This window comes from Triticum urartu, chromosome 5A (genome assembly GCF_056163025.1).
Source record: "Triticum urartu cultivar PI428250 chromosome 5A, HENAU_Tu73, whole genome shotgun sequence".
NCBI classification, from domain to species: domain Eukaryota; kingdom Viridiplantae; phylum Streptophyta; class Magnoliopsida; order Poales; family Poaceae; genus Triticum; species Triticum urartu.
In genome coordinates this window covers 193,780,094-193,793,313 of record NC_141877.1, presented here as the reverse complement: position 1 = coordinate 193,793,313, position 13,220 = coordinate 193,780,094, and positions in this window count along the sequence as shown.

Sequence of the window (13,220 nt, the reverse complement as noted above, 5' to 3'; positions counted from 1 at the left end):
ATGGTGATAACAAGGACAATTACTAAATTGTAAAATAAGATGCATGAAGCATTTGTAGCAAATACTATCAATGAAACTAGAATGTGCATCCAAAAAAATTCAGAATTTGCTTCCATAAAATAAAACGTGGAATCTAGGCGCAGTTCCGAAACATGTGTTTCAATGTCTAGCAGATGGTCACCATGCTCCATTTTCGAAGTTGGTCGTGCTTCATTACAATCATAATCGTGCTTCTATTTGATGGCTAACGTGTGTCCTTCAATGCTGGCCATGCAGGGTAGTTGTTCTTCATTCCGATATTGACCATGCTTCCTTGTGATGGTAGTTGTGCTTCCTTCATATGGTGGCATGCTTCTTTATATCGGAAAACTTTGTTTTTGCCACTCTAGCTTTTGCCTACTTTCCTTATGCCAATCTAGATTTTGACATATAACTTTTTCCACTCTTAGTTTTGACAATACATTACAAATGCCATTCAGTGGCAAAAGCAATAACTTTTCATTTCACTTTTGCCACTCTAGATTTTGATTTTTGACAATGTATCGCAATTGCCACTCTAAAATTATTGCTTTTTCCACAGAATGGAAATTGTGATGTATTGTCAAAAAATAAGAGTGGAAAAGTGAAATGTCAAATTCTAGAGTGGCATAAGCAAAGTGGTCAAAAGCTAGAGTGGCAAAAACAAAGTTTTCCCTCTTTATATCGTCGTGGTTATCGGCTTCAGAAGGACATGGTTGGAGCGGCACTGCAGCAACGATGCACCATTAGTCAAGATATCCTTTATAGAAAAGTAGTACAACTGAATATCAATTAAAACTAAGTCAACCCAAGACATGAGCCACTGTTTCGTGCAGCTGGCCAGGCATGCTCCCATCACTGTCAAGAAGGCATGGAACTAAGAAAGCAATCTCATGTTGCTTGGTGATTGACCGATGCCTATTCGGCCTCCAGATGGGCATCACGACCACCTACTAATCTACCACATAAGAATCAACCATTAGAGAATTAAATCATTGTAATATGGCCAACAAAATCAGTGGGGAACACGCATTGAATCAACTACCATTTGTGATGTGACCGCTCACCATGGGATCGGCCATCAAACTTCTCGCTCACGGTCACCGGTGCCCACTCTTGTTGGCCGCATCAGATTGCGGTCGTGATGTCTTGGAGAATTAGCACCTCGGCAGAACACATCCATCAGTGTCATGGAGGTGGACAAGACGATCCGGTGGGGAGGAGTAGGGGAAAGGGGCTGGCCGGTGAGGTGGTCGTGCTGCTTGACGATGATGACAGGAGAGGGAGGCGGGTCCATGCAAGGTAGGCCTAGAAGCCGATCTGGGCGAGGCGAGCTCGGCATTGTGCGCACAGTTGGTGGCGAGTGGAGTCAGGAGGGATAGGAGGTGATTGATTAGGGAGAGATTACATGCGGGGTTTGCGGGATGTTATTTCCGGCCGAAGGGATTTTCGTTTTTTTACATAGCAAGCACATTCCGTGAGCGTTAGGTTCAAGCTGAATCGACGGCCATTGACTGGTCTGGCGCTCGTCTCCTAGTACACTACAGATAGGAAGTGTTTCCCATATTAGAATGGTTCCTACAATTGCACAAGAATGTGCTATTAGACAACGCACCGTGCACGTGCTAACCTCGATTGTAAACCTAGTGCTTCCCATTGTTTCCCTGCAACATATATGCAACATATATAAGGTAGTTAGTCATCAGGTTAAGTATTTAGTACAGCCAAATTGAACATGATATACAATAACAAAGTGCACTCAGAACTATTGAACATCGCATTGCAGAATTGAACCAAACAGTTAACTAAACACCACAACACAAATGAACCAAACGTTAACTGAGCACCACATTGCACAATGTATAACCAAACCAAGCATGCTTGAAAACTTGGAAATATAGCAATTGTATTCGTTTCTCATGTATTTTGTAAAGATAAATTCGACTTATTTCTCACATGGAAGACAATACAAAATTGCAGCCTGAAGAATTGAACATCACATTTGCAGAATTGAACCAAATAGTTAACTTAAGACGACAACTAATTAACAAAACAGCTAATAAGTGAGCACCACACTGCACGACATATAGAACATATACACTAGAGCAATAGATTGCATGGTAAAATTAGATAGCAGAATTCACTAGAATTTGTGAAGGAAAGGCAGGAGCAGCACACGCAGCGGGTAAACCGAGCATGCTTAACCGACGTAGCTAGCAAATGGCAAGGTGCTCCTCCAAGATCTGGGGGTCGGCACGAATGGCAGCCATCACGACCTTATCCGCGCGTGCGGCCGCGATTTGCTTCTCCGCTGCCAAATGCTCCTTGAGATCCTGGCTATACTACGTGCATCATGGCTTAGGGCCGCGCTTATTTGTTGGAGGGGTCGGTGATTTGGGTGGAAGGTGTCGCGGTCGCGCCGGCGATCAGGGCATGTGGGATGTGGAAGGAGGAGGAGGATGGGGGTCGGGTGTGGATTACCTGCCTGGATAGACGAGACCGAGCAGCATGAAGGAGGGTCGCCGACGAGGAGGCGGCGCTGCAAGAAAGGAGTGGAGTTTTCAACTTGGAAAGGAAGGCGGAAATAGGGGAAATGTGGCTTTTGGTATGGGGGAGGGGACGGGGATGTAGATATTTTTGTGGAAGCCGAAAATTTGGAATCGCTTCAGCGAAAAAACTGGCACGCAAAGTGTCATCAGACACGGTCCCTTATTCAGAACTGTGTATGATATGTGAACATCACAAACGATTCAAATAGCTTAACCCGTGTGTGATGAGTTTGAACATGAAAAATTTTGGTTCGAATTTCAATGGTTACAATTGTCATCCACGTCATTGCATAATTTGGGTACACAAAGGAGACTAACTTCTTAATCGAGCAAGTAAAGCAATTAAACAGAGCTAGCTGACCTAAACATTACTCTAGCAAATTAAAACCGACGCTCTTAATTAAACAAAACAAAGAGTACTACTATGGCTGGTGCTCCTCGATCTCCGCCGTCGCCTCCATGTCCAGCTCGCGTCCGACGGTCTCCTTGGGAAGGGGCTCCATGGCATCGATCACACGATACTCGGCAAGCATCTCGCCATCCGCGTCCGCCATCTCTTTGGAAAAGGACGCCAAGAGCTAGGCATGGGCTGATGCGATCTGGGCTTGGACGGGCTCTGTCGTTGCAAGGTATGCGGCGGAGGAACGAACGGCTGCTCGAACGCTTTCGGCGATTGCCAGCTCTTCGGCTGTGGGTTGCCAACCATTGTTGGAGAAGCTTCGTTCGATTTGTGCAGTGACCGCGAGGAGCTGGGCATGGGCTCCTTCGACATGGTCGTGGGAGGCCCCCATCAGGGTTAACGCCGCCGCTGTGGAACGGATAGCTGTTGTGCAGCTCTCGCAAGTTGTTATCCCCGAGCCAGATGTTGCTGCCGCCACCTGAGAAGCAACAACGGCCATTTGGGTTGCCATGGCTGCTCGGTCGCAGATTGCGGCCACGCTCATCCATCTTGTTAGAAAGAGCATTGTAACGCCCATGATGCGGTTATAGCTCACACGTGTCGAGGCACGACTTAGAGACATAACTACATAGTGGTTTTTTCGCAAGAAGGGTCATCTTAAGAAACATCCCATGTAATGAATAAGACAGGGATAAATAGAGTTGGCTTACACTCGCCACGTCACACAATACATAAATAATTCATACATCATCCAAAATACGCTGATAGACTGACTACAGTCAAATCCAAATGAAAAAGGAAGATAAACACCAAATGCTAGATCCCCGATCGTCCCAACTGGGCTCCACTACTGATCATCAGGAAACGACACATAGTAATGACCAAGTTCTTCGTGAAACTTCCACTTGATTTCGGTAGCATCACCTACACTGGTATCGTCGGCACCTGCAACTGTTTTGGAGGTATCCGTGAGTCACAATGACTCAGCAATCTCACACCCGCGAGATCAAGACTATTTTAGCTTATGGGTTGGATAAGGTAATGAGGTGGAGCTGTAGCAAGAACTAAGCAAATATGGTGGCTAACATACGCAAATAAGAGTAAGATGAGAAGCTATGCAACGATCGTGAAGCTAGAAGTGATCCTGAAACGACTTATGTTCAAACATAACCCAAAAACCGTGTTCACTTCCCGGACTCCGCCGAAAAGAGACCATCAGGTGTCAAGTTCTCTACAACCCGATATTAACAAATTCCCATCTGCCACATAACCGCGGGAACAGCTCTCGATAATTTGTACCCTACAAGGGTGTCCCAACTTAGCCCATTACAAGCTCTCATGATCAACAAAGGATATTCCTTCTCCCGGAAAGACCCGATCAGTCTCAGAATCCTGGTTAGAAGACATTTCGATAATGGTAAACCAAAACCAGCAAGACTGCCCGAATGTGCCAATAAATCCTGATAGGAGCGGCACATATCTCGTTCTCAGGGCACACTCGATAGGTCAAGCTACAAGTAAAACCAACCCTCAAGTTTCCCCGAGGTGGCCCCACAGGTTGCCCGGTTCGGTATACACTCAGAGGAGCACTGGCCCGGGGGGGGGGTTAAAATAAAGATGACCCTCGGGTCTGCAGAGCCCAAGGGAAATTTATAGGTTGTTAGGAAAATGTAAAACCATGGTTGGGCCTTGCTGGAGGAGTTTTATTCAAAGCAGACTGTCAAGGGGGTCCCATAACCCCAACCGCGTAAGGAACACAAAATCAAGGAACATAACACTAGTATGATGGAAATTAGGGCAACAAGAGTGGAACAAAACACCAGGCATAAGGCCGAGCCTTCCACCCTTTACCAAGTATATAGATGCATTAATTAAGTAAGAGATAAAGTGATACCCCAACATATCCATGTTCCAACATGGAACAACCTGCAATGGCACCTGGAACTAGCAACACTATAAGAGGAGCTAAGCAAAAGCGGTAACTTAGCCAAACAACGGTTTGCTAGGAAGGTGGATTAGAGGCTTGACATGGCAATATGGGAGGCATGATAAACAAGTGGTAGGTAGCGCGACATAGTGATAGAATGAACAACTAGCAAGCAAAGAGAGATGTGATGTCGAGGGTAATGGTCATCTTGCCTGCAAAGTTCTTAGAGTTATCGAAAGCTTGATCCTCGTTAGTGAACTCAACAGGTTCCTCGTTCACGAACTCGTCTCCCAGCTCTACCCAAAGCAAAAGCACAAGCAACGGAACAACAATCAATCACGGTGCAATGCACAAACAACATGGCGCAATACATGGCATGGAATGCAAGATATGATATGCAATGCATATGCATGCTCCGAACGGAAAGAATGATCAAGGCATCAACTTTTCATAAAAAGTATGCCGCTGGAAAGATGAGGTGATTTCGGTCAAAATCGATATAAGGATCACCGGAAACGGATGCACGGTTTGCAAATGACAAGCAATACAAGAGTGATGCAACTCTGCGATTAACAACACCATAGCACTTAGAATGCAACAAGAAACTAAGCTACTGCACTCCAACATAGAAAAAAATCATGTGAGCATAAAGTACACATGAAGCTCTACAAATCGTGAACACTGAGCTTCTGCTAGTTCTCACTTGAACAAACCCTAAATAGCATGGAAAAAATGCAAATGATATCAGTTTCACAGACTTAGAGAAAATACAAAACATTTCAAAACAGCATCAGGAAGCAATGTTTAGAGCAAGCAAACAACATGCTATAGGAATAAATCATGGAAAACAAAGGCATGGAATGCTAGTACTAAACACGTAGAACAAATATACCTTAATTTTCTTCAACCCAAGAGGCAAGGAAAATATGGTAGAACCCATGCAAACATGGCAAGTTATATTAATACTTTCATACTTAGAAGGAAAACAAAGCATGACAGAAATAGATCCATTATAGCAACTTTGCAAGCTCAATTCACTCATAACAAAGCATTTCATGGAATAGAAAGGTAACCAACATGAAGTAGACATGTTCAAGAAGCTAAGAATGGCAAGAGAAAGTTCATAGGCTACATGCATCACTAGCAAAACACATGGCAATATTGAATATCATGTTAACAATCTACTAGGAACAATATTTAGCAAAAGTCGAGCAAGGAAATGACATGCTAGGTTACCTCATAATTGCAACCAGAGGCATGAATGTATAGAGAAATACCACATCTACAAAACATGTCTACTGAACTATCTCAAAATGTGCATGGATCTCATGGTAGCAACAAGTTTACATGGCATCAAAATGTAAGAAGAAAAGGACTTAGCAAAATCACTGTTTGAAAACAGCAACATTATGAAGCCTACTTTGCATGCTTGTGCTAGTCACCACATAGTTCACAAAAATACAAGACTTGCACCCTTGTAAAGATGGCATGATGGATCTCATAAAACATGTATACATCATGCTCATAGGATGCACACACAAAATGCAACGAAAATGACAAATCACCAAGTTTTGTTAACAGACAACAGTTAACATCATATAGCACTTTTGCAACGATGATTTCAACATCAATATGGACAGTAACATGCATACAAATTCCACTAACATGAAGAGCATCACAATACGAAAATTTTGATATATCATATGCATGATTCGGAGCAATGAGCATGAGATATAGCATGTTGAACAGGGCATCACAATGTTAGGATTTTGGGACTTTGAAATATACCCTCTAAGAACGTGGACAGGATGGAGCGGGATGACGAGATCCGGGGACGGGCCGGGCGTTTGGTTCGATGGATGGGTGGACCTGGTCCACCTTTTCTAGATCCACCAGAGAGGAGACTCCGGCGAGCTTGAGGGCGGTCGCTGGCGAACTTCCCGGCAAGGAGGAGGCCGGCGAGTGGCGTGGGGCGGTGGAGGAGGTCGGGGCGACGAGGGGCGAGGGCAGCCGGCGAGCATGCGGGCAGCGGCAAACTTCGGCACAGGTGGCGGTGAGGCGATGCGGTGGCCGGCACTGGGCGGCGACCGCGCGGGCTGCTGGGCAAGCTCGGTGGCGGCGGCGGCGGGCGCAAGGCGGTGGGGAACGACGGCGTGGAGCCCGAGCGGCGGCGATAGGGTGCTCGGTCCCGCGGGGCACGGCGGCGGGCGCGGTCGGGCTCGCGCGGGCCCGTGATGGGCTCGGCCGGCCACGGTGGCAGGGATGGCGGCGGTGGACAGGTGGCGCACCGGGATTGGATGGGGCAGCGGCGCGGAGATGTCCGACGGCGGAGTGGACATGTCCGGCGTGCGGAGGAGGAAGATGCTAGGGTTAGACCGTGAATTTCGGGGGGGGAGGTGTTTATATAGGTAGAGGGAGCTAGGAGTGTCCAAATGAGGTGCGGTTTTCGCCCACACAATCGCGATCCAACGACGGAGAGCATGGAGGGGTTTTAGATGGGCTAGTGGGCTGTTTTGGAGGGGTGTTGGGCTGCAACAAAAAAGGGGCTTTACTATTACCCGGTTAACCGTTGGGGCATCAAACGACCTCCAAATGGAACAAAATCTGACAGGTGGCCTACCGGTGATGTACCAAGGCCACACGAGAAATCTAGGCCCATTCCGAGAATGTTTTTGTCCCGCTCACGAAACGAGATTAGATGGGTGCCACGGGGCATGAGAGAGCGTCGCATTGCGAAACGGACAACGGGGAAAATGACTAGATGCATGAGACGAACACGAATGCAAATGAGATGCACATGATGACATTATATGAAATGCATGACATGAAAAAAATACCAAAATGAAGACAAAATCCCAACCATGAAGGGAATGTCATATCACATAGCCGAAAATGGCAACAGTCGGAGTTACAAATATGGAAAGTTACATCCCGGGTGTTACACGCATGGCGGCTGTGGCCACGCTCTCGACGGAGTGGGCCACCGAAGTTGCCCTCACGACGCGGGACCATGTGCCCATCTTTCTCCGGCGATGATTGAACAGTGAAATGATATTTGGGGAGCAAGCTAGTGTGCTTGAGACACCGGCTGCGGACTGTAGCCGACGCACCTTCTCGCGTAAGCCATAGACGTACTATACACTGACGGTGCTCCGGGATATTTTCTGCTACATCTCACATGGTTGGTGATAATAAACTGTGTGCGATCTACTTGATTTTTCATATTGATTTGAATTACATAATGGGGTCACAGCGGCAATGGACGGTGTTTGAATTGCTAGACCTTTTATCTGGAGTGAACATGCAACTATATGTGTGTCGTAGAAGAATTGGAATTATTCAGGGTTCATTTGAACATTTTATATATTAAGTTTTCTAGCCATTTCAGGGGCACAATTCAAAATTTAACTGCATGCACATGCTCCGGTGCACCTACATGGGTTGTAAAATCATATATGTGTCCATTGGTTTATGCTTATATCTCATGCAAGAAATGGGGATGAAATTCGAACACCATGGCACCGTGGCTTCCGGAAAATGTCAACGTACTTGCTTTTGTAATTCTAGTAAATCCGAAATTCGTCTGAAATTCATGAAACTTGGCTTGCTATCATGGAGCGGCATCAACATGCCGTAGTAAATTTAATGTCCCATTTGGGGCAGGTTTGGGTATATGCTTCTCATAAACCAGAGCTTCTCACATAACAAGTGTGATGGTTTTGATAGGGAACGTTTCACCTTTCAGGACGAAACGATATCCGTTGCCTCTTCTCAATTTCAAATTTTTTCCTAGTGTCAACATAGACCAACATGAGTGTTGTGTCAATTTTTGGGATTTTTTGGGGTTCGCTTGGACATTTTTATACATTAACCGAGTTTTCTGTGCATTCATGTGCGTAGTTCAAATTTGAACTATAGGCACATGCTCTAATGCATATAAATTATTTGAAAATTCAAATTTGTGTCCTTGGTAGCCTACATAGGTCCCATGCAAGAAATGGGAATGAATGTCAAACACCCTGCCACTGTCACTCTGCCGCAAACACTAAGATACCTGGTTTTTAAATTCTAGTAAATCCAAAACTCGTCTGAAATTCTAGTAAATGTTGTGGTAGAATTTTTGTCCCATTTGGGGCAAGTTTGGGTATATGCTTCTCACAAACCACAACAAGCATGATGGTTTGGGTTGGGAACGTCCCACCTTTGGGGACGAAACGATATCCATTGCCTCTTATTGCTTCCGAAATTGTTCTCATGTCAAAATAGAACAATAGGATTGTTGTGTCAATTTTTGTGATTTTTCAGGGTTCGTTTGGACATTTTTATGCATTAAGTGAATTTTCAATACATTTATGTGCATAATTCAAATTTGAACTGCATGCACATGCTCCAGTGCATATAAATTGGTTGAAAAATCAAATATGTGTCCTTGGGTGCATGCTTAGGTCCTATGCAAGAAATGGGAATGAATTTCAAACACCAAGGCGCCGTTGATTTGCCGGCAAAACATTGAGATGCCTCGTTTTTAAATTCTAGTAAATCCAAAACTCGTCTGAAATTCATGAACCTTGGCATGCTATCATGGAGCGGCATCAACTTGCTGTGGTAAAACGTTTGTCCCATTTGGGGCTGGTTTGGGTATATGCTTCTCACAAACCATAGCTTCTCACAACAAGCATGATGGGTTGGGTAGGGAACGTCCCACCTTTGGGGATGAAATGATATACATTGCCTCTTATTGCTTCCAAAATATTTCTCTTGTAAACACAGAACAATAGGAGTGTTGTGTCAATTTTTGTGATTTTTTGTGGTTCGTTTGGACATTTTTATGCATTAAGTGAGTTTTCAATGCATTTATGTGCATAATTGAAATTTGAACTACATGCACATGCTCCAGTGCATATAAATTGTTTGAACAATCAAATCTGTGTCCTTGGGTGCATGCTTAGGCCCCATGCAAGAAATAGGAATGAATTTCAAACACTAGGGCACCGTTGATAGCCCGCAAAACATTGAGATGCCTGGTTTTTAAATTCTAGTAAATCCAAAACTCGTCTGAAATTCATGAAACTTGGCATGCTATCATGGAGCGGCATCAACATGTCGTGGTAATTTTTTTATCCCATTTGGGGTAGGTTTGGGTATATGGTTCTCACAAATCAGAGGTTCTCACAACAAGCATGATGAGTAGGGTAGGGAACGTCCCACCTTTGGGGACGAAACGATATCCATTGCCTCTTATTGCTTCCAAAATTGTTCTCAAGTCAACATAGAACAATAGGATTGTTGTGTCAATTTTTGAGATTTTTCGGGGTTCGTTTGGACATTTTTATGCATTAAGTGAATTTTCAATACATTTATGTGCATAATTCAAATTTGAAGTACATGCACATGCTCCAGTGCATATAAATTGCTTGAACAATCAAATTTGTGTCCTTGGGTGCATGCTTAGGTCCCATGCAAGAAATGGGAATGAATTTCAAACCCTAGGGCACCGTTGATAGCCGGCGAAACATTGAGATGCCTTGTTTTTAAATTCTAGTAAATCCAAAACTCCTCTGAAATTCATGAAACTTGGCATGCTATCATGGAGCGGCATCAACATGCCGTGGTAAATTTTTTGTCCCATTTGGGGCAGGTTTGGGTATATGGTTCTCACAAACCAGAGCTTCTCACAACAAGCATGATGGGTTGTGTAGGAATGTCCCACCTTTTGGGACGTAACGATATCCATTGCCGCTTATTGCTTCCAAAATATTTCTCCTGTCAACATAGAACAAAAGGAGTGTTGTGTCAATTTTTGTTATTTTTCAGGGTTTGTTTGGAAATTTTTATGCATTAACTGAGTTTTTAATGCATTTATGTGCATAATTCAAATTTGAACTGCATGCACATGCTCCAGTGCATATAAATTGGTTGAAAAATCAAATATGTGTCCTTGGGAGCATGCTTAGGTCCTATGCAAGAAATGGGAATGAATTTCAAACACCAAGGCGCCGTTGATTTGCCGGCAAAACATTGAGATGCCTGGTTTTTAAATTCTAGTAAATCCAAAACTCGTCTGAAATTCATGAACCTTGGCATGCTATCATGGAGCGGCATCAACTTGCTGTGGTAAAACATTTGTCCCATTTGGGCTGGTTTGGGTATATGCTTCTTACAAACCATAGCTTCTCACAACAAGCATGATGGGTTGTGTAGGAATGTCCCACCTTTTGGGACGTAACGATATCCATTGCCGCTTATTGCTTCCAAAATATTTCTCATGTCAACATAGAACAATAGGATTGTTGTGTCAAGTTTTGTGATTTTTGGGGTTTCTTTGGACATTTTTATGCATTAAGTGAGTTTTCAATGAATTTATGTGCATAATTCAAATTTGAACTACAGGCACATTCTCTAGTGCATATAAATTGTTTGAACAATCAAATCTGTGTCCTTGGGTGCATGCTTAGGTCCCATGCAAGAAATGGGAATGAATTTCAAACACTAGGGCACCGCTGATAGTCGGCAAAATATTGAGATATCTGGTTTTTAAATTCTAGTAAATCCAAAACTCCTCTGAAATTCATGAAACTTGGCATGCTATCACGGAGCGGCACCAACATGACGTGGTAAATTTTTTGTCCCATTTGGGGAAGGATTGGGTATATGGTTCTCACAAACCAGAGCTTCTCACAACAAGCATGATGGGTTGGGTAGGGAACATCCCCCCTTTCGGGACGAAACGATATACATTGCCTCTTACTGCTTCCAAAATATTTCTCGTGTAAACACAGAACAATAGGAGTGTTGTGTCAATTTTTGTGATTTTTTGTGGTTCGTTTGGACATTTTTATGCATTAAGTGAGTTTTCCATGCATTTATGTGCATAATTGAAATTTGAACTACATGCACATGCTCCAGTGCATATAAATTGTTTGAACAATCAAATCTGTGTCCTTGGGTGCATGCTTAGGCCCCATGCAAGAAATAGGAATGAATTTCAAACACTAGGGCACCGTTGATAGCCCGCAAAACATTGAGATGCCTGGTTTTTAAATTCTAGTAAATCCAAAACTCCTCTGAAATTCATGAAACTTGGCATGCTATCATGGAGCGGCATCAACATGACGTGGTAAATTTTTTGTCCCATTTGGGGCAGGTTTGGGTATATGGTTCTCACAAACCAGAGCTTCTCACAACAAGCATGATGGGTTGTGTAGGAATGTCCCACCTTTGGGGACGTAACGATATCCATTGCCGCTTATTGCTTCCAAAATATTTCTCCTGTCAACATAGAACAAAAGGAGTGTTGTGTCAATTTTTGTTATTTTTCAGGGTTTGTTTGGAAATTTTATGCATTTTGGACAACCAAATCTGTGTCCTTGGGTGCATGCTTATGTCCCATGCAACAAATTGGAATGAATTTCAAACACTAGGGCACCGTTGATAGCCAACAAAACATTGAGATGCCTGGTTTTTAAATTCTACAATACAAAACTCGTCTAAAATTCATGAAACTTGGCATGCTATCATGGAGCGGCATCAACATGCCGTGGTAATTTTTTTGTCCCATTTGGGGCAGGTTTGGGTATTTGGTTCTCACAAACCAGAGCTTCTCACAACAAGCATGATGGGTTGGGTAGGGAAAGTCCCACCTTTGGGGACAAAATGATATCCATTGCCTCTTATTCTTCCAAAATATTTCTCGTGTCAACATAGAACAACAGGAGTGTTGTGTCAAGTTTTGTGATTTTTCAGGGTTTGTTTGGACATTTTTATGCATTAACTGAGTTTTCAATGCATTTATGTGCATAATTCAAATTTGAACTACATGCACATTCTCCTGTGCATATAAATTGGTTGAAAAATCAAATATGTGTCCTTGGGTGCATGCTTAGGTCCCATGCAAGAAATGGGAATGAATTTCAAACACCAAGGCACCGTTGATTGCCGGCAAAACATTGATATGCCTGGTTTTTAAATTCTAGTAAACCCAAACCTCGTCTGAAATTCATGAAACTTGGCATGCTATCATGGAGCGTCATGAACTTGCCGTGGTTAACATTTTGTCCCATTTGGGACAGGTTTGGGTATATGCTTCTCACAAACAAGAGCTTCTCACAACAAGCATGATGGGTTGGGTAGGGAACGTCCCACCTTTGGGTGCAAAACGATATCCATTGCCTCTTATTGCTTCCAAAATATTTCTCATGTCAACATAGAACAATAGGATTGTTGTGTCAAGTTTTGTGATTTTTGGGGTTTCTTTGGACATTTTTATGCATTAAGTGAGTTTTCAATGAATTTATGTGCATAATTCAAATTTGAACTACAGGCACAT